Source organism: Moschus berezovskii, chromosome 15 (genome assembly GCF_049115385.1).
Source record: "Moschus berezovskii isolate FMDL1 chromosome 15, NW_MosBer_1.0, whole genome shotgun sequence".
Taxonomy (NCBI): domain Eukaryota; kingdom Metazoa; phylum Chordata; class Mammalia; order Artiodactyla; family Moschidae; genus Moschus; species Moschus berezovskii.
In genome coordinates, this window is record NC_142474.1 from 76,599,295 (window position 1) to 76,624,432 (window position 25,138).

The following is a 25,138-nucleotide window of genomic DNA, read 5'->3' on the forward strand; positions in this document are numbered from 1 at the left end:
AAGGCTCTTTAGTTCCTCTTTGCTTTCTGCCATGTGGGTGGTGTCATCTGCATATCTGAGGTTATTGATATTTCTCCCGGCAATCTTGATCCCAGCTTGTGCTTCATCCATCCTGGCATTTTGCATGATGTACTCTGCATATAAGTTAAATAAACAAGGTAACAATATACAGCCTTGACGCACTCCTTTCCTAATTTGGAACCAGTCTGCTGTTCCATGTCCAGTTCTAACTGTTGCTTCTTGACCTGCATACAGATTTCTCAGGAGGCAGGTGAGGTGGTCTGGTATTTCCATCTTTTAAAGAATTTTCCACACTTTGTTGTGATCCACACCGTCAAAGGCTTTGGCATAGTCAATAAAGCAGAAGTACATATTTTTCTGGAATTCTTTTGCTTTTTCTATGATCTAACAGATGTTGCCAATTTGATCTCTGGTTCCTCTGTCTTTTCTAAATCCAGCTTGAACATTTGGAAGTTCTTGGTGCAGTACTGTTGAAGCCTCCCATGGAGAATTTTGAGCATTATTTGCTAGAATGTGAAATGAGTGAAATTGTGTGGTAGTTTGAGCATTCTTTGGCATTGACTTTCTTTGGGATTGGAATGAAAACTGACCTTTTCCAGTCCTGTGGCCACTGCTGAGTTTTCCATATTTGCTGGCATATTGACTGTAGAACTTTCACAGCATCATCTTTTAGGATTTGAAATAGCTCAGTTGGAATTCCATCACTTCTGCTAGCTTTGTTCCTAGTGATGCTCCCTAAGGCCCACTTGACTTTGCACTCTAGGGTGTCTTGCTCTAGGTGAGTGATCACACCATCATGGTTATCTGGGTCATGAAGATCTATTTTATATAATTCTTCTGTGTATTCTTACCACCTCATGTTAATATTTTCTGCTTCTGATAGGTCCATAGGTCCATACCATTTCTGCCCTTTATTGTGCCCATCTTTGCATGAAATCTTCCCTTGTTATCTCTAATTTTCTTGAATAGATCGCTAGTCTTTTTCCATTTCATTATTTTGCTCTATTTCTTGGTCACTCAAAGACTCTGTGGTCAGTTGAGTTGGGATGCATATCCTGGGTCCCTCTTTTGGGGTCTACATAGCCATTGGCAGACGTAGCCATCAGCAGGCATCATTAAACTACTTTTCTCACCTTTGACTTGTTTTTCTGAGTCCGCTGTAGTCACAGCTGTGTCTTGACATCACCTTGATCTATACATTCCATCAAACACACATGTTTCTGAAGCTTGGGTGTGACTTGTGGGCTGGTTTTGTTCCTCACTCATTTTTCTGCCAAACCCTTCTGACCTTTTAGCTTTGCCCTCACCAGACCCTTGAGTCACGAACCTGAATGGGTTTTCATGAAATAGATCCTGAGCCCTTTTGCAAACTGCAGCATCTAAAAACAGGCTCTGCATTTCTTTCAGTTATGTAATTGTCTGTTTAAACTGTGGGAATCAACAGAGTTATTGCAACCCGTGAGTCGTCAGCTGTTAGAACCATTGAGCCAGCCACTGGGAGCTTTGCACCATGATTGATTTCTGTGGGTGTTCAGGAAGCCTGGAGGTGGTATGAGCAATGCTGCTCTGAAGAGCTGTCCACACGCTTCTCTGCTGTCACAGGTTGTATAATCTTGTGGTAACTTAAACTAAAATAAAAGAGAACACTGCTGTTTCTCTTTCCTCCAAGAATCACCAGTGCCCAGGGAGCTGTCTTAGGGGGTCCTTGGCAGTTTCTTCTTGTTGAGATCTTGGCAGGGGCAGCTCATGGCCATGTGACTTGGCAGTTATTCGGGGACCCAGCCTTGGAAGGGCTCTGTGTTTGATTTAATGTTCTGTTGTCACTGTCTTGAAAACCTCAACAACAGGGGGACCCATGTCTTCCTTTGACTGTGGACCCTGTCGATTATATAGGCTGATCCTGATCCTGAGAGCTGGCCCCAGTTCTGGACTTCAGGGCTTCCAAGAGGATAAGGGAGGGAAGGATTGGGAGCTAGAGATTAGTGAGGCAAACTATAATTTTATATATAAGATGGATAAACAATAAGGTCCTACCATATATATATAGCACAGCTATATTTAAATTCAATATTATAACTAAATTCAATATCATGTGACAAAGCATAATGGAAAAGAAAATGAAAATGAATGTATATGTATACACACACACACACACACACACATTTCCAGTGGGATGTCCACAGTAGCTGTCCTAAGTAGGCTTTTTGCTCAGAAGGAAGCTCCGTGGATCCCAGGCCCTTCTCAGGGTCTGTGTTCCACCTGAAACAAGGACTGATCATCTGTGTGTAGCCCAGGTTTCCACCTGAGACACAACATGCTTCCTGATCAGCAGCCTTGTCAGGGTGAAGGTTAAGTGTGCAGTTCATTCATTCATTCATCAAACACTAAGTGCCTCTGATATGCTGCTTACTGTGCTAGGGGGAGGGGTGTGGGTGGAGAAAACTTTGGGTATCCTCCAAAGCAGATCCCAGGACAGAAGATTTGAGTGGGCATGAGTTACTAGGGAGAAGATCCCAGGAAAACCGGCAGGAGTGGGGAGACGTGAGACAAGGAAATGAAGAAAGCCAGTAATGGGTATGTTACCATGGGGGGTGCCCCGTGGGCATCCGGGGTGCAGTGCCCTTGGGGACCTCTGGAAGACCTGTAGAACAGGCCTCAGAAGTGTCCCATGAAGGGGTGTGCAGCTTGACTGTTTGTCTGCTTTTGTTGTATACTATTGCTGCAGAACTCACAGATACAGAGGGTTGGCTCTATGGGCATTGTTATTTAGATCTTTGCTTTATACGTGTTTAGTTCAGTTCAGTTGCTCAGTTGTGTCCGAATCTTTGCAATCCCATGAATCACAGCATGCCAGGCCTCCCTGTCCATCACCAACTCCCAGAGTTCACTCAAACTCATGTCCATCGAGTTGGTGATGCCATCCAGCCATCTCATTCTCTGTCGTCCCCTTCTCCTCCCGCCCCCAATCACTCCCAGCATCAGAGTCTTTTCCAGTGAGTCAGCTCTTCGCATGAGGTGGTCAAAGTATTGGAGCTTCAGTTTTAGCATCAGTCCTTCCAATGAACACCCAGGATTGATCTCCTTTAGAATGGACTGGTTGGATCTCCTTGCAGTCCAAGGGACTCTCAAGAGTCTTCTCCAGCACCAGAGTTCAAAAGCATCAATTCTTCAGCGATCAGCTTTCTTCACAGTCCAACTCTCACATCCATACATGACCACTGGAAAAATCATAGCCTTGACTAGATGGACCTTTGTTGGCAAAGCAATGTCTCTGCTTTTTAATATACTATCTAGATTATTCATTACCCTGCACAAAACCTCTGAAGGATAAATTGAGGAAATTTTATCTCTGCAAAACACAAATTTTGTATAGCTTTAACATCAACATAGTTTTCTCATTTCCTTACTTCATTTCAGGATTGATGCTGTTATATTAAAAAAAAAAAAGACTCCTTTCCAGGCAATCCTGGTGGCATTGGTAGTGAACGTAGAAGGGAACCCGTGGGTGGGGCTTGTTCAGCAGGAGACCACCTCTGCTTGCTGTGCAGTTATTTCATGCGCGGTCCTGAAGCTCTCCTACAAAAATCTGTCAGCAGTTAGTGTGTCTGTGCACACATGGTGTCACAGGGTGTCAGCTTTCACCTTGGTCAGTGACGAGATGGCCTGATTCCACGATTGTATGTAGAAAGTTAACATTTCTCTGGAAACTGTTTTATACCCAGCTCAGGTTTAGGTTAGAAAAACAGTCTTAAAAACAAATTTCAACAACTCCTACCATAATGAGAATTAAATGAAAAATTCCAGTTTGCATCAACGGTCCATTTTTTAATGAAATTGGTGAAACTGAAGTCGCTCAGTTGTATCCGACTCTTTGTGACTCCACGGACTGTAGCTCGCCAGGCCCTCCATCCATGGGATTTCCCAGTCAAGAATACTGCAGTGGAATACTGGCATTCCCTTCTCCAGGGGATCTTCCCAACCCAGGGATCCAACCTGTGTCTCCCACACTGTAGTCAGATTCTTTACCTTCTGAGCCACTGGGGAATCCAGTAAACTCATTAGTCAGATTCTTTTCAGCTGTGTCTCGGACAGGGTGGCTCACACTTTGATGCAGGTGTGAGTCATCTGCGATCCTGTTAAAGTGCAGATTCCGCATTTCTAACAAGCTTCCAGACAGTGCTGATGCAGCTGGCCCTCTGGGGAACCAGGTCTGGAACAACCTGCTTTAGGATCCACCTTGTTTGACTGTGAGGGTAAAGCTATGCCTGGAGGAGAGACTGACCACTTTGGGAAAAAGGAGACTTTTAGAGATAAACTTTCTGATTCAGAAAACCATTTTCATACTAGCATGATGACTTGTGTGGCTGTCTTCCCAGAATCAGATGAAATGGAGTACTGTGGTGAAGGAGGAAGTTCTTGGCTTTGTGACTTTGATTGGAAAACATCTAAACTGCTTCTCTTTATCTGAGGGGAATTCCTCAAAACTTAGAGGCTCCTGAAGTAACTGAATCTGAAGTCCTTGCAGAGGACATCAAACTTTCACGACTTCAAATGGAAGCCTTGCTCAAAGGTACAAAAAGCAAGGTTACAGTTTTGAGTCAGAAGGGGCCTTGATGTTAGGGAAAGAACTGCTAGAGATTATAGAAACATTTCAGGCAGTAATTGCAAAGACAGAACTCTCTTCTCCTTAGCAACAGTCTTTGCAAGGGGAGTAGAAGCTTGGAATAGCAGCGGTCCCTACAGAGAAACCTATGTGCAGACAGAATCGAAAGCAATTGAAACAAGTTTGCACTAATGACTTTGGGAGCCAGAGTGCTCGGAGAATGAAAGAAGAGGGCTTTATTATCAGGGGTGACCTCTAGATTGCAATTCGAATGACTGTTGGGCATTTAAATGGACACCTAGGTGGGGTGGTGGAAGGACTGTAAAATGTGGGTGTACTCAGTGAATTCCTTTATCTTGGACTTTGGATGAAGGAAAATCTTTTCTCTGCTTCTTGCAAGCTCAAGTAGCGACAGATGGTTCTTTTTTTCTTGCTGGTTTCTGTTTCCAGAGGAATAAAATAAGAATTGGTGTTCAGAATTCAGCCTAGGCAAAGATGCTTACATTTGGGTGGACAATTTAGGAACAAAAGGACATTGGCTATAATGATTAAACCAAGGCTAAGAGGGGCTGTGGAAATTCACAGAGGCCAGGGCTGGACAGAACTACTCATGTGTCCTTGGGCAGGTTATGATCCTCTTTGAGCGCCAGTTTACTTTCCTGTAATGATGGGAATAATGCCTCTCATTGGTGGTTTGGAGATAATGGTCCTGAAATGTGTTGCAGAATATTTGGTGCGTAGGTTTTCAGTAAGTGGAAGAGTTGTTTTAGAAAGATATCTTGAGATAGAGCTCACGACTAGATTTCAGAACAAACACTGGAGTTCTGAAGTTTCCTCAATTGGGTAGAGCAGCCAAGAACAGGGTTTGTAGAGACTACCAGATGTCAAGAAAGCAAGATGCTCAGGGTACTAGGACTACTGGTAAATTAACATTTTTCATAAATGTGACTAGCTTTCGGCATATTGAAATAAGAGGTGAGTGTGATCATTAGAAAAGAGTTGTGGTTATTAAAAAAAAAAAAAGGAATTCCTTGGTGGTTCCAGCCCAAGGACTGTGTAAGCCCCTCTAGTTCCATTTCTTCTGATCACCTTGTAGCTGAGAGACTGTGCTGTTGCTGACTCACAGCTCACTGTCTGCCCACTGCTCCAGCCCCCAGAGTCTCTGTAGGACCTGCCCTGGGTGTGTGCTCTTCAGTGTGGGAACCACTCGGCCCGTGGGGTTATTGGACACCTGACATGTAGGCAGTTGAAGTTGCTTGCAAGTTTAAAATGTTCTCCAAATTTCAAAGACTTATTATGAAAAAAAAGCATAGAAAATATCTCATTAATAATTTTTATATATGGAACACATCTAAAAATGGCAATATTTTTAGATACCTTCAGTTAAAGTACATTTTTAAAATTAATTTTGTCTGTTTTTACTTTTCTAACACGCAGCGAGAAAATTTTAAATTGCACATGTGGCTGGCATTTTATTTCTGTTGGGCAGTGCTGGTCTAGTCTGTACTGGCACTTGTGTAGGAATTTCCTGGAGAGGCTTTTATCATCAAGTTTCCTTGTCCCCAAAGAGAAACAAAGCCAGACCTCGTGGTGACTCAGGGGAGCTTCCTGACCTGAAGCTCTGTTGTCTGTTCTCAGCAAAAGGAACCCTAATTGTGCAGGTGAACTGTCTTCCTGGGCATATTAGGTCTGTTCAGGTACAGTCTTAAAGGTTTTACATCATTGATATTCACATTTTTCTTAATGTTGCTCTCAGTCAGCCTTTGACAACTCTTATGAAAAAGGCAGTGCTTTATCTGAAGGTGTGTCTGAAACACATTCTCTTCCTCTTGAGACAAACACAATAAAAGGTTATCGAAATAAAGGAAAAGTCACATAGTACACTTTGGTCAACATTTATCTTGCTATAAAAAGAGAAGGAAGAGAAGAAGTGTGTAGCAGAAATGTGATGGCCTCAATTTCATCAATTAAATGGCTCTTTTTCTTCATGGAATCAGAAATCAACAAAGTAAATTTATCCTTTCTGGTTTGAAGTTGTCAGGGAGTTATTGAAAAGGAGCTGGAGTCCTATTTCAGCAGCAGAACTAATGTGAGAGGAGAATGGTAAGTTAAATAAGGGCATAATGATTTAGCCAGCTGCTTCAGTGCCCTGAATGATCGCTCGTAAGATGCAAAAAATGTAGGGCTTTACACTATTAAATAGAGTTATGGTTTTCAACTCAGAAGAAATATTGTGATGTGGCTGAGTAGTCATATTAATGGGATATTTTTGGTCACTCATTTGTCCTTAGATTATCTCAGCTTCAGAGATGGGAATGATTAACATTGCACTCTAATCATGAGAAGTAGGAGGGATGGCATGTCGATAAATTGGAATTGAAGAACAGCTTACGAATTCCTTCACTAGCGTATCACTGTGTTCCTGGATTTTGATTTAACACTTTATTTCTCTTTCTTGAAGCCCATCTATGGAAATGGTAGAGAGCTTTTTAACTCTCATTCAACCTTTGGTAAATTCTCCACGTTGAGAGGGTTATCATGGAGCCTATAATTAATTCCCTGAGAGAACATTAAGATTTTAAAACTGCATATGATTGGTCTATCCTCTTATGTGCTATGGGGGCAAGAATTTATATTACCAATGGGACTCAGTTAATAAGCATTATTGAATGTTGGATACTTTAACTTTCTTCAGTTCAGTTCAGTCGCTCAGTCGTGTCCGACTCTTTGCGACCCCGTGAATCACAGCACACCAGGCCTCCCTGTCCATCACTAACTCCCGGAGTTCACTCAAACTCATGTCCATCGAGTCGGTGATGCCATCCAGCCATCTCATTCTCTGTCATCCCCTTCTCCTCCCACCCCCAATCCCTCCCAGCATCAGAGTCTTTTCCAGTGGGTCAACTTGTCGCATGAGGTGGCCAAAGTATTGGAGTTTCAGCCTCAGCATCAGTCCTTCCAATGAACACCCAGGATTGATCTCCTTTAGGATGGACTGGTTGGATCTCCTTGTAGTCCAAGGGACTCTCAAGAGTCTTCTCCAGCACCACAGTTCAAAAGCATCAATTTTTTGGCGATCAGTTTTCTTCACAGTCCAACTCTCACATCCATACATGATCACTGGAAAAACCATAGCCTTGACTAGATGGACCTTGGTTGGCAAAGTAATGTCTCTGCTTTTTAATATACTGCTGCTGCTAAGTCACTTCAGTCGTGTCCGACTCTGTGTGACCCCATAGACAGAAGCCCACCAGGGTCCCCCGTCCCTGGGATTCTCCAAGCAAGAAAATAGTCTCTGCTCTTTTTGTTTCATTTTGTTTCTTTTTGAGCTGTAGTTTCCAGGTCATGTTCACAAACGTGCAGAATCATAACTAGGGAAATACATTGGTCTACCCTGGGAGAAGAAGGATTGTAAAAATGGAAGTTTGGGACTTGTTGACTCAGGGGGAGAAGGGGGGAGTGAGAAGAATTGAGAGAGCAGCGTTGACATAGACACACTACTGTGTGTAAAACAGACGGCTATTGGGAAGCTGCTGTGTAGCGCAGGGAGCCCAGCTCGGTGCCCTGTGATGATCTGGAGGGGTGGGATGGAGGTGAGTGTGGGAGGGAGGCTCCAGAGGGAGAGGATATATGTATCAGTTCAGTTCAGTTCAGTTCAGTCGCTCAGTCGTGTCCGACTCTCCGCGACCCCATGAATCACAGCACGCCAGGCCTCCCTGTCCATCACCAACTCCCGGAGTTCACTCAAACTCATGTCCACAGAGTCGGTGTATGTATACTTGATGCTGATTCATGTTGCTGTATAACAGAAACTAGCACAGCAGTGTAAAGCAATTATACTCCAGTTAAAAAGTAAATTAAAAAAAACGGAAGTGTGTTTACCTACCCACAGTGTATTCAACCTCATCCTAAGGTTTTCCTTGGGTAATTGTGGTAGAAAGTCTCACTCATTCAGTCATTCAGTAAGCATTTATTAAACACTTAAGGTGTAGAAATATTGTGTAAGGTAATGGGAACAAACCTAAAGGACAGTGGTTTGAGTTGTTGTTTAGTTGCTAAATCATGTTCTACTCTTTTTGAGACCCAACGGACTCCTCTGCCAGGCTCCTCTGTCTGTGGGATTTTCCAGGCAAGAATACTGGAGTGGGTCACCATTTCCTTCTCCAGGATATTTTCCCTGACCCAGGTATCGAACCTGAGTGTCCTGCTTGGCTGCTGGATTCTTTAGCGTGGAGCCGCTTGGGAAGCTTTGGTTCCAAATTTTTCTTTTCATTGTCCCCATCTCTGCAGGATACTGAGAAACATGTATGGCATTGACTGCTTCTCTCACCCTTGAACCTCAGATGGTGGACTCACTGAAGTCTAGGAGAAAGTTGTACCCCGATATTTACAATTTCAATCTCTCTAGTCTTTCCAGACCATCTTGAATTTCTTTAAAATTATTATTCTCAGTCTTGAAACATTAGGTTATCTTTATAAGAAGTGATTTTCATCTTGACAGCATCCTTAACTTTCTGAGAGAGATGAAAAACATTTGTATGCTAAACCCCAGGTTTTCAGATTTTTATTTTTCTAGACAATTGATGCAGTGTATGAAAGTTTTGGAATTATAATTTGCTATATTGCATCTTATCTCTTCCTGCTTGTTGGTTCCTGCTCTCCATTGCATCAACCTTCATCTATTTACATTTCAGTCATTTTGTTTATCTGTTGTTTAATCCATTCACCTGGATAATTCCTGTCAAACTCAACTACAGTAACTGATATGGAATATATTACATAAAAGTCATTACGGGCAGAAGGGAAAGAATGGTATCCTGATTTTGACCTTCATTCAGCATTCTTAACGACTCTCCCTTGGTGACTGATGGCAGCAAGTGTTCTGAAAGCGACTTACTGGGAGAGGCCATCGCAGTTTCCTCTCTTCACTCTCGATGCTCCAAAGTTGGATGCCAGCTTGTCATTACAGTTATACTGGGTTTCAGATTCCTAAAAATCATCATCAAAAGGAAATCATTCATTGGTTTTCAGACAAATGATTTTGTTTCTTTAACCTTTCTGATTCTAGTTTTCAATTTTGAAGTCATTTCCTTTTCTTACACTACACATGGAATCCATTAGCACGTTCATTGCCTCTACGTTCAAAATATGCCCCAGACTGACCAGTTTTCCCAGTGTCAGCTGTTAAAGCACTGGCCTGTCCTCACTCATTTGGACTCCTGGGGCAGCCTGCTAACTGGTTTCTCTGTTTCTCCCTTGCCTTGCTACAGTCAGTTCTCCAAATAGCAGTTTCCTTTAAAACTTAGGTCCGACTATGTAACTCTGCTGCTTACAAGGTCTCCATTGGCTTCTTACTTCACTGAGAATCAGGTTTAGTCAATGTCTGTGAATAATCTGGCTCCTGCTGCTCCCTCTGTTGTGTTCCAGCTATGTTACCCTCCTCAGCCTTGTAAACCACATACTCTGCTCAGGGCTTTCTGCCTCGGTGGGTCCCTCCTCCTGGAGTCCTCTACCTCCAGACCTTCAGAGGGCTCATGCCCCCACTTCTCTTCAGATTAATGACACCCCAATGGAAACCTCCATCTAACAAAACAGTAGAAACTTCACCCTTGTCTTCTCCTCCTCCTGATAGAAATTCGATAAATATTTTTTGAATGAATGAAACAACTATTTTTCATAGAAGACATTTAATTTCTTGTTCTATTTGTGGGAATAAATAAAGAACGTGTAAAATGATCCTTAGCAGAAGAGGACATGTAAATATTACAACAAAGTGATAAAAAATAAGACATGCTAAAAATCCAAAAGCTATATATTTAATTTTCTTAGAGTACAAATGGTAACAGAACAAACAGTCCATTTTTGAAAAATGGAGATATTTGTTGGAATAGCTAACGTTTGTAACTAGATCATTATGTAAATATGTAATGTTGGTATAATTCATTTTCCTAAAATATTAAATACTCCTCCCTTTGTGATCAAATGAAACCTACCAATATGCTTGACAAAATTTTTTTTATAATAAAATATATCTTTGTATATAGTATATATACAAATATATATATGATTGAATTATCAATGTTTATGAATTTTTAAGCTAATGAAGGTTATGATGCATCAGATAGTAATTTCCTATTGTTAAATGGGACTTTGTTGTTATTATTATTATTGATATATTATTATTTGTAGGTTTTAAATACTTACAAATACGTAGAAGGAACATTTCTTATATAACCAGATCGTTTTCTGCATGTTGTAAATGTGTGAGTTTACTTGTCTGGGCTTGTTGCCTTATCTCCAAAGGAAGATAATAATACATTACTGACATAAAAGTATAATATATGGAACTCTGAAATGCTCTTGAAGATTGATTATTTTAAAATCACAGTAAGATATCTCCACACTCATTAGAATGGCTAAAATAAGAAAAAAAATATGTAGTACTAAGTGAGTGAGGTTGCAGAAAGCAATTGGAATTCTCATACATTCATTGTTGGTGAAAATGTAAAATAGAATAGCCACTTTGGAAGATAGATCAATAGTTTCTTATACTGTTAAACATATACTTACATATGACTCAGAAGTCCTAGTCCTGGGGTATTTAATTAAGTGAAATGAAAACTTATTTTCACAACAAAATCTGTACACTAATATTTGTAGTAGCTTTACTTATAATCATCAGAGAATGGAAACAATCCAGACGTCCTTCCAGCTGGGGAATGAAAAAACAAACTGTGATATATTCATACATTGAAATATTACTCAGCAATAAAAAGGAACAAACTCTTGATGAACACATCAATATGGATGGATCTCAAAGTGCATCCTGCTAAGTGAAGGAAGTCAGGGTCAAACTCAAAAGGTTATGTCATCAATGATTTCTTATACCTAGAGGGTGGGTAGGATTGAAAGGAGAGGCGGGTTGCAGAAGAGCAGTTTGAGAGAGAGTTGGGGGTGATGAAAACTGTTTTTTCTTGATTTGTGTGGTGGTAACAAGTCGGACACGACTGAGCGACTGAACTGAACTGAACTGAACATGATTTTGAAGGCAGAAGGAGAAGAGGGCAGCAGAGGATGAGATGGTTAGATAACATCACCCACTCAATGGACTTGAGCAAATTCCGGGAGACAGTAGAGGACCTGGCATGCTGCAGTCTGTGGGGTTGCAAAGAGTCGGACACAACTTAGCGACTGAACAACAGCAACATGATTATGTGCATTTGTCAAAATTCATAGAACTGTATACCAGAAAGAGTGAATTTTACTGTATGCGAGTAAAAAACAGGGGCTTATTCCTCTTGATTTCTAAAACCAGCTGTGCTTCTGAGTCCAGGCACTGATGGTGTCTCAGTGTCAGGAGGGTGAGCGCACCTGCATCTTAGCGTCTCCTTTCATTACTTCAGTTGCTGGGCAGGATCTCCTTGTGAGACCTTGTCTTGCTTCAGGCAGTACTTGTTGAATTTTGGGGTCAGAAATAGCAATGGCAGAAAATTGTCCCACAGTCTCCCAAAAGCTGTTTCAGAGGGACCCTCCCAGCCTGTTAGCCTAGTGTGCTGATAAAGACGGAGAACAGGTTAGAGCTGTAGATAAATCAGCTGCTTTAGTTCATTCATGAAATCAAATGCAAATGAACAAGGAATAGAATCAGAGCAGGCTATTGCTCGTGCAGATTATTCTAGACTGTGCATTTGGATCTTGTCTATTCAACATGGTACCCATGTCAAGGCCCTGTCATTAGCAGCCATGTTCTGGGTCTTGAAAAGTTCGTAGAGTTCAGCTCCATCAATAAAAGCCCAAGTTGTTGCTGTGTCCCAGTAAATTGGGCCCCAGTGGGCCAGCTAAAGATGTAATTTCTCATGAAACTAGTGGTCGATGACCAAAAAAATGATCTGACAGACATAAATATGTGTCTCAGAGTTATATAAATCATAACAAGAGAACTTCAGACATGGAGTGGTTCTTGTAAACTGTGCTGTACTCTTTTTTTTTTTCCCCATTCTCACTTTCTGAGTGGAAGATGCATTTTATGTTTGTGAAGGATGTGACTACATAAAGCTTTTTGAGGTCATGATTCTTGGATCAAACCAGCACTGTTTCCATTTTTCTAGACTGTTCTGTATCTTTTGCCTTATGTGTACCTGCTTATATACAACTGTCTCAAGAATGCTATAAATCTAGATTGATCTTGAGACCAGCGTCCTACCAGCAGATCAGAGGTGACACACATCAGATTAAAATGAAGTATTTCACTCCAGTATTGTTCTGTTGTTCTGGAACAGCAGCTCTTGGGTTCCTGTTGTTTCTCTTCTTAGTTTAGTTTGCACACATTATTTTCTCAGTGTTCATTACTGTTTGAGTGCAGAAATAGAGATGGGGAGAGGGCAGTAACTGAACACCCGCCTTGGACTGCGTGAGTGTGATAAGCACTTCTCGTATATTATTTCCTTTAACTTCATAACAGTGAGTGAGGTAGATGATTTTGCTGCTTTACAAACAAGGAAACTGGGGCCAAGAGAGGTTAATTGACTTGTATTCTCAAAGATAGGTCTCTCTCATCCCCAAACCCACTCTTTTTATACCCCAAGGCTCCATCTGGGAATAGTATTCTCTCATCTTGTTTCCACTTTCTCTGGAGGTGGAGACTGCACTGGTCTTTTGAGATTGAGCCCTGGGCCTCTTGTCAGGCATGGTCTGAGAACCAAATCTGCTCTCTCTTAGTTTTCAGAGTCCCAAGAGATTTGGCCTAATTTAATGTATTTTTCAAAGCTGCCATCAGATACTTATCACTGGCTTCTTTCTCTTCCATCGCTGCCTGAAGAGGAAAATTGAGTCCCAGAGTTTCATGGCTATGAAGAGCAGACACACAAGGCTTTTTTATTTTAATAATTTCACTTCTAATCAGCACAGGGAAATAGCAAAGCAAAGAGAGAGAGAGAAACCCAACAGAAAAAGTTACAAAGATTCAAAAATATTGTTTGGCCAAAATATTCATTCATTTTTTTTTTCAGTAAGATATCTCTAATAGTGCTTAGCTATTTTTAACTTCATTTGAAACAATTTTGTTAGACTGTATTGTGACAGCTGTCATATCAGCATTCATTAAAAAAAGAAAGAAGAAAAACACCTGTTAAAACCGAAGATGGAAGAAAAAAAGTATTTTCGACATATTCCGTTCCTTCCGTTCAGTTGCTCAGTCGTGTCCGACTCTTTGCGACCCCGTGGACTGTAGCCTACCAGGCTTCTCCATCCATGGGATTCTCCAGGCAAGAATACTGGAGTGGGTTACCATTTCCTTCTCCAGGGGGTCTTCCCGACCCAGGGATAGAACCCAGGTCTTCCGCATTGGAGGCAGACGTTTTAACCTCTGAGCCTTTATTATTTTAAGAAAGGTAAAAAATGTAACTGATAAGCAAAAAATATTTGTACCATGTATTTTCTCATAGCAGGAGAAGGTGTTGTGACTGATCAAGCATGTCAAAAGTGGCTCATGATTTTGTGCTGGAGATTTCTCATGGGTTGATGCTCCATGGTCGTGTTGACCAACTAAAGTTGATAGTGGTCAGATTGAGACTTTAATTGAGAATAATCAGTGTTATAGGCAACATACTCAAAATATCCAAATCATGTGATGAAAACTATTTGCACCAGCTTGGTTACATTAACCACTTTGATTGTTTAGGTTCCACATACGTGGAAAAAACACTTCTTGATTGTATTTCTGCATACACACCTCTACTGAAATATAACAAAAATGTTAAATGTTTCACTTTAAAACAAATCGTGATGGGTGGGCGAAGGAAAGGGGTCGCTACACAATAACGGGGAGGGGAGGACATCCTGGGGCAAGAGACGTGAACCACCGCCAGCCACACCAAACGCCACTCTTCATCCGAAGGCGACGCTGTGTATATGGTGGAACCGAAAGGGAGTCCTCTAAAGTGATCCTCCAGAAAACCAAATGATTAACTCCGACAAGTACTGCTCCCAGTGAGACCAACTGAAAGTGGCACTCGATGAAAAGTGTCCAGAGTTAGTCAACAGAAAACACATCATCTTCCCTCAAGACAAAGCAAGACTGCATGCTTCTCTGATGACCCGGCAAAGATTCTCACATCTTGGTTGGGAAGTTCTGGTTCATCTGCTGTATTGACCAGACATTGCACCTTTTGATTTCCATTTATTTCAGTCTTTACAGAGTTCTCTTAATGGTAAAACTTTCAATTCCCTTGAACTCTAAAACACACATGGAACAGTTCTTTGCTCAGAAAGATAAAATGCTTTGGGAATATGGAGTTACGAAGCTGCCTGAAAAAATGGCAGAAAGTAATGGAACAAAAAAGATGTCCTTTTCATTATAGGTGACTGGAATGCAAAAGTAGGAAGTCAAGAAACACCTGGAGTAACAGGCAAATTTGGCCTTGGAGCACGGAATGAAGCAGGGCAAAGGCTAATAGAGTTTTGCCACGAGAACACACTGATCATAGCAAACACCCTCTTCCAACAACACAAGAGAAGACTCTACACATGGACATCTCCAGATGGTCAATACAGAAATCAGATTGATTATATTCTTTGCAGCCAAAGATGGAGAAGCTCTATAAAGTCAGCAAAAACAAGACTGGGAGCTGACTGTGGCTCAAATCATGAACTCCTTATTGGCAAATTCAGACTTAAATTGAAGAAAGTGGGGAAAACCACTAGACCATTCAGGTATGACCTAAGTCAAATTCCTTATGATTATACAGTGGAAGTGGGAAAAAGATTTAAGGGACTATATCTGATAGACAGAGTACCTGAAGAACTATGGACGGAGGTTCATGACATTATACAGGATAAAGGGAGCAAGACCATCCCCAAGAAAAAGGAATGCAAAAAACCAAAATGGCTGTCTGAGGAGGCCTTACAAATAGCTGTGAAAAGAAGACAAGTGAAAAACAAAGGAGAAAAGGAAAGATATAAGCATCTGAATGCAGAGCTCCAAAGAATAGCAAGGAGAGATAAGAAAGCCTTCCTCAGCGATCAGTGCAAAGAAATAGAGGAAAACAATAGAATGGGAAAGACTAGAGATCTCTTCAAGAAAATTAGAGATACCAAGGAAACATTTCTTGCAAAGATGAGCTCAATAAAGGACAGAAATGGTATGGACCTAACAGAAGCAGAAGATACTAAGAAAAGCTGGCAAGCATACAAAAAAGAACTATACAAAAAAAATCTTCACGAACCAGATAATCATGATGGTGTGATCACTCACCTAGAGCCAGACATTCTGGAATGTGAAGTCAAGTGGGCCTTAGGAAGCATCACTATGAACAAAGCTAGTGGAGGTGATGGAATTCCAGTTGAGCTATTTCAAATCCTAAAAGATGATGCTGTGAAAGTGCTGCACTCAATATGCCAGCAAACTTGGAAAACTCAGCAGTGGCCACAGGGCTGGAAAAGGTCAGTCTTCATTCCAATCCCAAAGAAAGGCGATGCCAAAGAATGCTCAAACTACTGCACAGTTGCACTCATCTCACACGCTAGTAAAGTCATGCTCAAAATTCTCCAAGCCAGGCTTCAGCAGTACGTGAATCATGAACTTCCGGATGTTCAAGCTGGTTTTAGAAAAGGCAAAGGAACCAGAGATCAAATTGACAACATCCGCTGGATCATCAAAAAAGCGAGAGAGTTCCAGGAAAACATCTATTTCTGCTCTATTGACTATGCCAAAGCCTTTGACTGTGGATCACAATAAACTGTGGAACATTCTGAAAGAGATGGGAATCCCAGACCACCTGAGCTGCCTCTTGAGAATCCTGTATGCAGGTCAGGAAGCAACAGTTAGAACTGGATATGAAACAACAGACTGGTTCCAAATTAGGAAAGGAGTACTTCGAGGCTGTATATTGTCACCCTGCTTATTTAACTTATATGCAGAGTACATTATGAAATGGTGGGCTGGATGAAGCACAAGCTGGGATTAAGACTGCCAGGAGAAATGTCAACAACCTCAGATATGCAGATGACACCACCCATATGGCAGAAAGTGAAGAGGAGCTAAAGAGCCTCTTGATAAAAGTGAAAGAGGAGAGTGAAAATGTTGGCTTAAAGCTCAACATTCAGAAAACTAAGATCATGTCCTCTTGTCCTGTCACTTCATGGCAAATAGATGGGGAAACAGTGAAAACAGTGGCAGACTTAATTTTTTGGGGTTCCAAAATCACTGCAGATCTTGACTGCAGTCATGAAATTAAAAGATGCTTACTCCTTCGCAGGGAAGTTATGACTAACCTAGACAGCATATTAAAAAGCAGAGACATTACTTTGCCAACCAAGGTCCATCTAGTCAATGCTATGGTTTCTCCTGTAGTCATGTATGGATGTGAGAGTTGGAGTATAAAGAAAGCTGAGCGCCGAAGATTTGATGCTTTTGAACTGTGGTGTTGGAGAAGGCTCTTGAGGGTCCCTTGGACTGCAAGGAGATCCAACCAGTCCATCCTAAAGGAGATCAGTCCTGGGTGTACATTGGAAGGACTGATGTTGAAGCTGAAGCTTCAATACTTTGGCCACCTGATGCGAAGAACTTACTCACTGGAAAAGATCCAGATGCTGGGAAAGACTGAAGGCCGGAGGAGAAGGGGACGACAGAGGATGAGATGGCTGGATGGCATCACCAATTCAATGAACATGAGATTGGGTAAACTCCAGGAATTGATTATGGACAGGGAGGTCTGGCATGCTGCAGTTCATGGGGTCTCAAAGTGCTGGACACAACTCAGCGACTGAACTGAACTGAAGTGGAACAAAACAGTGAATATGTTGTTCAATAAAGTTCTTGGTGAAAAAGAAATATGTGTCTTTTATATTTACTTAACAGTCAAAGGAACTTTTTGGCCAATCTGTAATTGGCCAAAAGATTTTAAATCTTAATACTTGAGCCCAGTTTATGTATTACAGCTTTTGAAATTCTTCTTAGGTATTATTTCTTAGAAGATACTAGAAGTCTAGTTATTCATTTGGATCTATGATCCAAAACAAATGCAAGTTAGTACCACTGTTGAAATTTTTTCTCTGGCCAGATGTATTTCTCGGTGACTGTCCAAGCTCTAAGGGTTTCATTATAAACCTCTAGAAGAGACTTCCAGAAAGCAAAGATATTTCATGTTAATTTGCCTCACTGGAGGGAACTGAGAAAGGAATATGCCTGTAATCAGAGCCACACCCAGGAGTTGAAATGTTCTGTAAGTATAAACTACACATAGGATTCCAAAGAATTAGAATGCAAGAAAACAAAAAAAAAAAAGAGGGATTGTAAACTATTTCAATAGTTTTATATCAATTACATATATTTCAATTATATAAGAAAATTCTGCAAATACTGGGTTAACTATTATTAAAGTTAAATTCACTGCTTTAAGCTTATAATTCTCAGAGTATTGTAGATTTGCATGCTGTTGTAAAAGATAACACAGAGAGATCCTCTGTACCCTTCACCAATTGATACCATCTTACACAGCTTAGGTATAGCATCACAACCACGAAATTCACATGGAGACAGCCCACTGACATTACTTAGATTTTACCAGATGTACTTGCACTCATATGTGTGTGTTTAGTTCTATGCAATTTAATCATCTGTCTAGAGTTCCAATGATCACCGTCACGGTCAAAATACATAAGAATTCCATCGCAATGATCATGTGCAAGATATAGCCTACATCTACATGCACTGTAGTCCTAGGCCACCTCTCTCCTAACTCCTTGAAATCATTAATCTGTTATTTATTTGTGTACGTTCGTCATTTCAAGGATGCCATGCAAATGGATCTGTATAGTACATAACCTATTGAGATTAGCCTTTTTGCTTCACTAAATTCCCTTGACGGCTCCCCAGATTGCATTATTAAGAATTCTTTCCCTATTGTTGCTGAGTAGTATTCTGTTTTTTACCTTTTTAATGGGGCTCCTATAAAGTTTAAAATTGCATATATAATGTATATGTATGACTTAGTCCACTTCGCTGTTTGCCTGAAACTATCACAATATTGTTAATCAGCTATACCCCAATACAAAATCAAAAGTTTAAAAAAGTAAAATTAAATTCAAAAATTATATATGTAACTCACAGTTGTGGCTTTTATCATATTTCTGTTGGACACTACTGGTTTAAATGTGTAATCAAGCAGCACATTTCTATTTCATTTGCATTGAATTTCTGGCATCCTGTGTTAAATGATGGGGCTTCCCTGGTGGCTCTGCCTGCCAATATAGGAATCAGGTTCAGTCCCTGGGTTGGGAAGATCCCTTCGAGAAGGAAATGGCAACCCACTGCAGTATTCTTGCCTGGGAAATCCCATAAACAGAGGAGCCTGGGGTGGCGAGCTACAGTCCATGGGGTCACAGAGTCAGACACGATTTACTGACTGAACCACAGCATGTTAAATGCTGCATTTTGTTCTGCTAACTGTAAAATCAGGTTATTTGGAAATGAAGGAGGGAGTAGTACCTTTAAAAATCATTTCAGGGGAGTAAAATCGTCTCATTGTCTCTCCTACTCCCCTCCTTGAACTTTTTTCTCTTTTTGGTCAGTTTTCAGTAAGAAAACCTTTGTATTTATGTACACAAAAGAAGCTTTTCATGAGGTTAGGCAGCACGGGGAGTGTTTCTTGCAGCTGCTGCCAGTGGTATCAGTACACTCACTTGAGACTAATTAAATGGCTCATATTTATCTGATATTTTCCCCCTTGGGAGACTCAGAAGCATTTTTTTTTAACGTAAGCTTCAAAAAGAAACCAGCTCAGTTAGCTTATGATGCAAAGAAGAAGCAGGACACAGGGACACTTCAGAGCAGATTAGAACTGAGGTAAAGGATAATACCATTTTCCATTAAAATTGCCTGGGGAAATAAGGTAGGCAGAGAATAATTACCTGGGTTGGCACATATCCAGCTTTCTAAAACAAAGACCCTGCTTAAATATTCTGAGGGATCACTGGAAATCAGAGGCAGCCAAAGACCTTAAGAATTATGTCTGATCTTGAAACTATTTGAGTGGCTGTGGGAGGCTGCAGTGCATAGGAATTTTAAGTCAATTTCATGAGAAATTCTAACAAAATTTGGGAAAAGCCAAGACCCCACAAATGAGCAAGTCCACAAAGCAGCAGATTAAAGGAGGATACTTGGACAAAATATATTTATATTTCTGTAAATTCTGCTCTGTGCCCACTAGGGCTTTGGAACTGAGGTGGAACCGTGGGGGAGCATAAAGAGAATGGATTAAAGGACATTCTAATCACTCACCTCCTCACACAGAGGGAATGGGGAGGTCACAGTCCTTGATCAAGTGCATGGCAGGTACCAGGAATGATCACCAAGTAAATGCACCCTGATGTGGGCTCATCCAACCTAGTTGTGGAAGTGAATTGTTGATAGAAAATGTTCTTTTTTTTAAACTTATTTTTCTTTTTTAAATTGAAGTATATTTGATTTACAGTGTTGTGTTTCTGCTATATAGAGAAGTGATTCAGTTACAGATCATTTTTCATTTTCTTTTCCATTATGGTTTATTATAGGATGTTGAATAAATTCCCTGTGCTATACAGAATGACCTTACTATTTATTCATTCTCTATATAATAGTTTACATCTGTTAATCCCAAACTTCCAATCCATCCTTTCCCTCATCCCCCTTTTACCTCAGAAAGCAAGTGTTCCTTTAATACAGATATCAGAATGTAGTACTGTGGCCTCCATCCCAACGCCACCTCCACCTCCGTCTCTGCCTCCAGGGACCTATTGTTACAGCTGCTGAGCACATGCTTCTTGAGTTCGTGTGTGTGTGTGTGTGTGTGTGTGTGTGTGTGACTCAGTCATGTCCGACTCTTTGAGACTCTGTGGACTGCGGCCCATCAGGCTCCTCTATCAATGGAGTTCTCCAAGGAAGAATGCTAGAGTGGGTTGCCATTCCCTTCTCTAGCTGATCTTCCCGACCCAGGGATCAAACCCAGGTCTCCTGAATTGCAGGAAGACTCTTTACTGTCTGGGCTGCCAGGGAGCCCCTTCTGTGACTGGATGGAATTGATGGGAAAGGTCTGAGATTATGCAACTACAGCTTTTTCTTTTCTCATGACCTAAAGAAAGAGTCACTTTCTTCTCTCTAGTAGGAGAGTCAGTGGTTTTTCCTCTTTGCGTCTAGTGTTAGCTTTTGCTTTGTTGCCATCTTTTTGTAATCTTTTGGTTTCAAAATGTAAGATAATTTTGGAAGGAGTAGTAAGGAGAAGTAATCAATTATAGCTTTCATCTCTCCTCCTCCAAATAAAGATATAAGGGCTTAAGGAATGCTTGGATTATTTTCTCTTTTTAAGAAGACTTCATAACCTTGTTTGGACAATTAATGGTTTTAAGAGAAAGGATCCAGAGTTTGAATTCGCATGCCTTTGTTTACTCTCTCCTTGTAATGTAACTACTCCGTGTCTCAGCCTCCTCATCTGTAAAAAGTTTCCACTCTATAGAATTTGGTGAGATTTAATGAGTTAATGTACACAAAACACTGAGAGCAGCATCTGAATTTAGTAATTTCTCATGTTTTGTTTGGTTGCTAAGTCATGTCCGATTGTTTGCAGCTGCACGGACTGCAGCATGACAGACTCCTCTGTCCTCTACTGTGTTCCAGAGTTTGCTCAAATTAGTGTCCATTAAGTCGGTGATGCTGTCTAACTATTTAATCCTCTACTGCCCTCTTCTCCTTTTTTCTTCAGCCTGCAGGGTCTTTTCCAATGAATCAGCTTTTTGCGTAGGTGGCCAAAGTATTGGAGTTTCAGCTTCAGCATCAGTCCTTTCAATGAATATTCACTGTTGATCTCCTTTAGAGTTGACTGGCTTGATCTCCTTGTAGTCCAAGGGACTTTCAAGAGTCTTCTCCACCACCACAGTTCAAAAGTGTCAATTCTTCAGCACTTGGCCTTCCTTATGGTTCAGCTCTCACATCCATACATGACTACTGGAAAAACCATAGCTTTGACTATACAGATTTTTGTCGGCAAAATGATATCTCTGCTTTTTAATACTCTGTCTAGGTTTGTCATAGCTTTCCTTCCAAGGAGTAAGCATTTTTTAATTTCATGGCTGCAGTCATTGTCCACAGTGATTTTGGAGTCCAAGAAAATAAAGTCTGTCACTGTTTCTACTTTTTCCTCATCTATTTGCCATGAAGTGATTGGACTTGATCTTAGTTTTTTGAATGTTGGATTTAAAGCCAGCTTTGTCACTCTCCTCTTTCACCCTCATCCAGAGGCTCTTTAGTTCCTGTTGGCTTTCTGTCATTAGAGTGGTATTATCTGCATATCTAAGGTTGTTGATATTTCTCCTGGCAATCAAGATTGATTCTAGCTTGTGACTCATCCAGCCTGGCATTTCGCATGATGTACTCTGTCTGCATAGACGTTAAATAATCGGTATGACAATATACAGCCTTGTCGTGCTCATTAGTTGGTTATTATTGCTATTATTATTTGCTTTGCTTCTTCTGGACCTGTCAAATGGTTTTGCTTTCTAACCAAACATGTTTTTGAAGGAAGATAACCTAAAGATTGTCATTTTTTTTCCAGTTAAAAACATCTTAATGAATATGCCATGTGCTAGTGATTATATTAAGCATGCTTTTTAATTTTCTTTATCCTTTTCCTTTTACTGTTAGTATGGTTATGGATATGTTGTCTCTATGTAACTTCTAAACAGTGAAATATATGTGTGAAAAGCAGTTAAGTTGGTTGAGACTGTGTAGAAAAATATAACAATTAAAAGATTTTTAGCCTGTGGTGTTATTTGGGCACTTAAAATTTATTTGTGTTCCTTCTAGGTACTAGTTATGTGTTTGTTTTCTTCTCTCTTTTTTTACCTTCTTCTGCCCTTCCTTTTCCTCCTTCCGAATATCAATTGTCTACACATATGATTTCACAAGGTTCAGTTTAAACTCAAGGAGAGACACATCTCACATAGATCTGGAAGGTGGCAGAGAACAGGCATTCTTAGGGTTGGAGTATTAGCTGCTCTAGTGATGAGTGGGAGACCTGTCCCAAGTGTGCTCTCTCAGGGCATCCTCTCTGCTGGCTGGCTAGCTCTCCTTGTGACATGATGTCAGCTTCCAGCCTGAGAAAAAAACGCATGCCGATGACAAATGCATGCAGTAGGCAGGTATTAGGTACAGCAGGCAGAATTCTCAGATGGCCCCAGGACTCCCACCCTGGCAACTGTGACCTTGAGTCATTTCTGAAATGTGGTTATGTTGGGTGGCATGGTTGACTTTAAGAATGAGGTTTCCTTTGGTGGGTCTGTCCTAGTCAGCTGAGAATCTAGAAGGGACTCAAGATAGGTTCAAGGAGAGGAAGGAATTCCATATGAGGGAGATTCTCCCTTGCTGAACGGGATGATGGTGGGGCCATGTGGCCAGGAGTATGGGTGCCATCTGGGAGCTGGGCGTGGCCCCTGCTGACAGCCGTCAGGAAGTGGCCTCAGTCTTGTGACTGTAAGGACGTGAGATTGGCCAGCCATCTGCCCGAGCTTGGAAGTCATTCATTCCTCAAGTTCCAGAAAGGAAGGAAGCCTAGCAGACTTGATTGTAGCCTTGTAAGGTATTCAATGGAGAAGGCAATGGCACCCTACTCCAGTACTCTTGCCTGGAAGATCCCATGGACAGAGGAGCCCGGTAGGCTGCAGTCCATGGGGTCGCGAACAGTCAGACACGACTGAGCGACACTTTCACTTTAACTTTCATGCATTGGAGAAGGAAATGGCAACCCACTCCAGTGTTCTTGCCTGGAGAATCCCAGGGACAGGGGAGCCTGGTGGGCTGCCGTCTGTGGGGTCGCACAGAGTCGGACACAACTGAAGCGACTTAGCAGTGGCAGCAGCAGCAGCAGTAAGGTGTTCAACAGAGAACCCTACAGCTGGACCCAGACTTCTCACCTACAGGACCACGAGCTACTAAATTGTTGTTTTAAGCCATGAAGTTCATAACAGTTTTGTGACGCAGTTACAGAAAACCAACACACAAGGGAAACCAGGCAAAAGAAGACAGGTGTGTAATTGCAAAGCCATTGCCATTATTTAGAGAAAAATATAACACTTTTAAAATAACTCATAATAAATTCCTATGAAGAGCCCCCAGTTAAACATTTTAGAGCCAGTGAGCCACAATAAATGCCAGATCCAGGAGCTGTAGGTCTTCTGGGTTTCTCAAGGTGGTGCTTTTAGACTTTGGGAAGGGCAGAGGGATGGTGAAGGTGCACCCTTGCTAGACGTTTATTGCTTGATGGTGAAGGAGAATGTGCCGTCCAGGACGGTGGACGCTTTCCCGCTTCCCTGTCATCAGCGGTGCTCTCTGAGCTTTCTTTCGGTTGGGTCACTAACCCAGGGGCAAGAGGGGAGCTGGGGCGCATGGGTGAGGGCCACCTGCTGGGGATGATCCAGAGGGAGGTGCTGGGGGCCAGGAGGACCCAGGTCTTCTCAGGAGGACCAGCCACCTCTCGGTTCTGGCTGGAGACCCGTATTCTGGGTCTATATTGCCCAGTCTTCCAAATGTCCAAGTGTAGCTGGGGTTCTGAAGATTTGTGGGAAATCTCCCAACACGTAAGTGTTAGCCGTCAGCTCAGATGTTAAAAGATCACCAACCAGATGAAGCCCTCGGCAGCCCCTCCTCCAGCGTAGCCCAGAGGAGCCAGTTTGCGTGCAGCATGAAGCGTGAGCGCCAGGAGCACAGTGGTTTTGCTCGCTTGGTCACCGTCGTGTCCTAGTGTCAAGCCGTGGGGTGCACGATGCATGCTTATGGAGTGGCTCGGAGGAGACGGCAACGTGTTTGAACCCTCTGTGGAACTATCAAATGTGATCTTACTTTGGTGAAACAAGTTTTAAAGATCTGGTTGCCTTTTTTTTTAAATTGAAGTGTAGTTGACTTACAACGTAGTGTTAGTTTCAGGTGTAAGCAAAGTGATGGATAAATACACATGCACAGCAGATGCGCTATATGTCCTTTTTAGATTACTTTGTGTGGTTGTGCCAATAGTGTCCTTTGGGCCCAGCCGATCCCACTCTTTAACCTGCAGCTCCACCGAGGCCTCTTCTGGAAGTCATCAACAGTGAGACGCGTCAGAGGAGGAACCGTGCGCTCTGTTCCGTGTGGCTGGCCCCGTCCCGGGTGCCTGCCCTGGTTGTCTCCCTTCACCCCCACCCAGACTTCTGAGATGGGTGCTAGCAGTGCCCCCTCTTACAGATGAGTGGGCTCCCAGAGGTGTGGTCAGGTGCTCACAGACCACGTGGCTGGTAGATGGGTGTCCTCGGTTTCCTCTGATGGCCTTCTCCTCGCTTGCTGCTCAGGGTGTGCTGTGGAGCCAGTAGCATCAACACCTCCTGGGAGCTTGGTAGAGATGCAGAGTCTGTTATCTGTATGAGAATCCTGTCTCAAACAGAATCTGCTTTTCTACCAAATAACTTTGCCAATTTGTATGTATGGTAAAGTTTCAGGGCTCTAAAAGGAAATGGCAA

General features: G+C 41.8%; 1 protein-coding gene across 10 annotated transcripts in view; it reads left to right on the forward strand.

The window, feature by feature from the left end:
- Positions 1–25,138, forward strand: part of PLCB4 (phospholipase C beta 4) — a 489,193-nt gene that overhangs the window by 146,984 nt on the left and 317,071 nt on the right. The gene's annotated exons all lie outside the window — the stretch shown is intronic.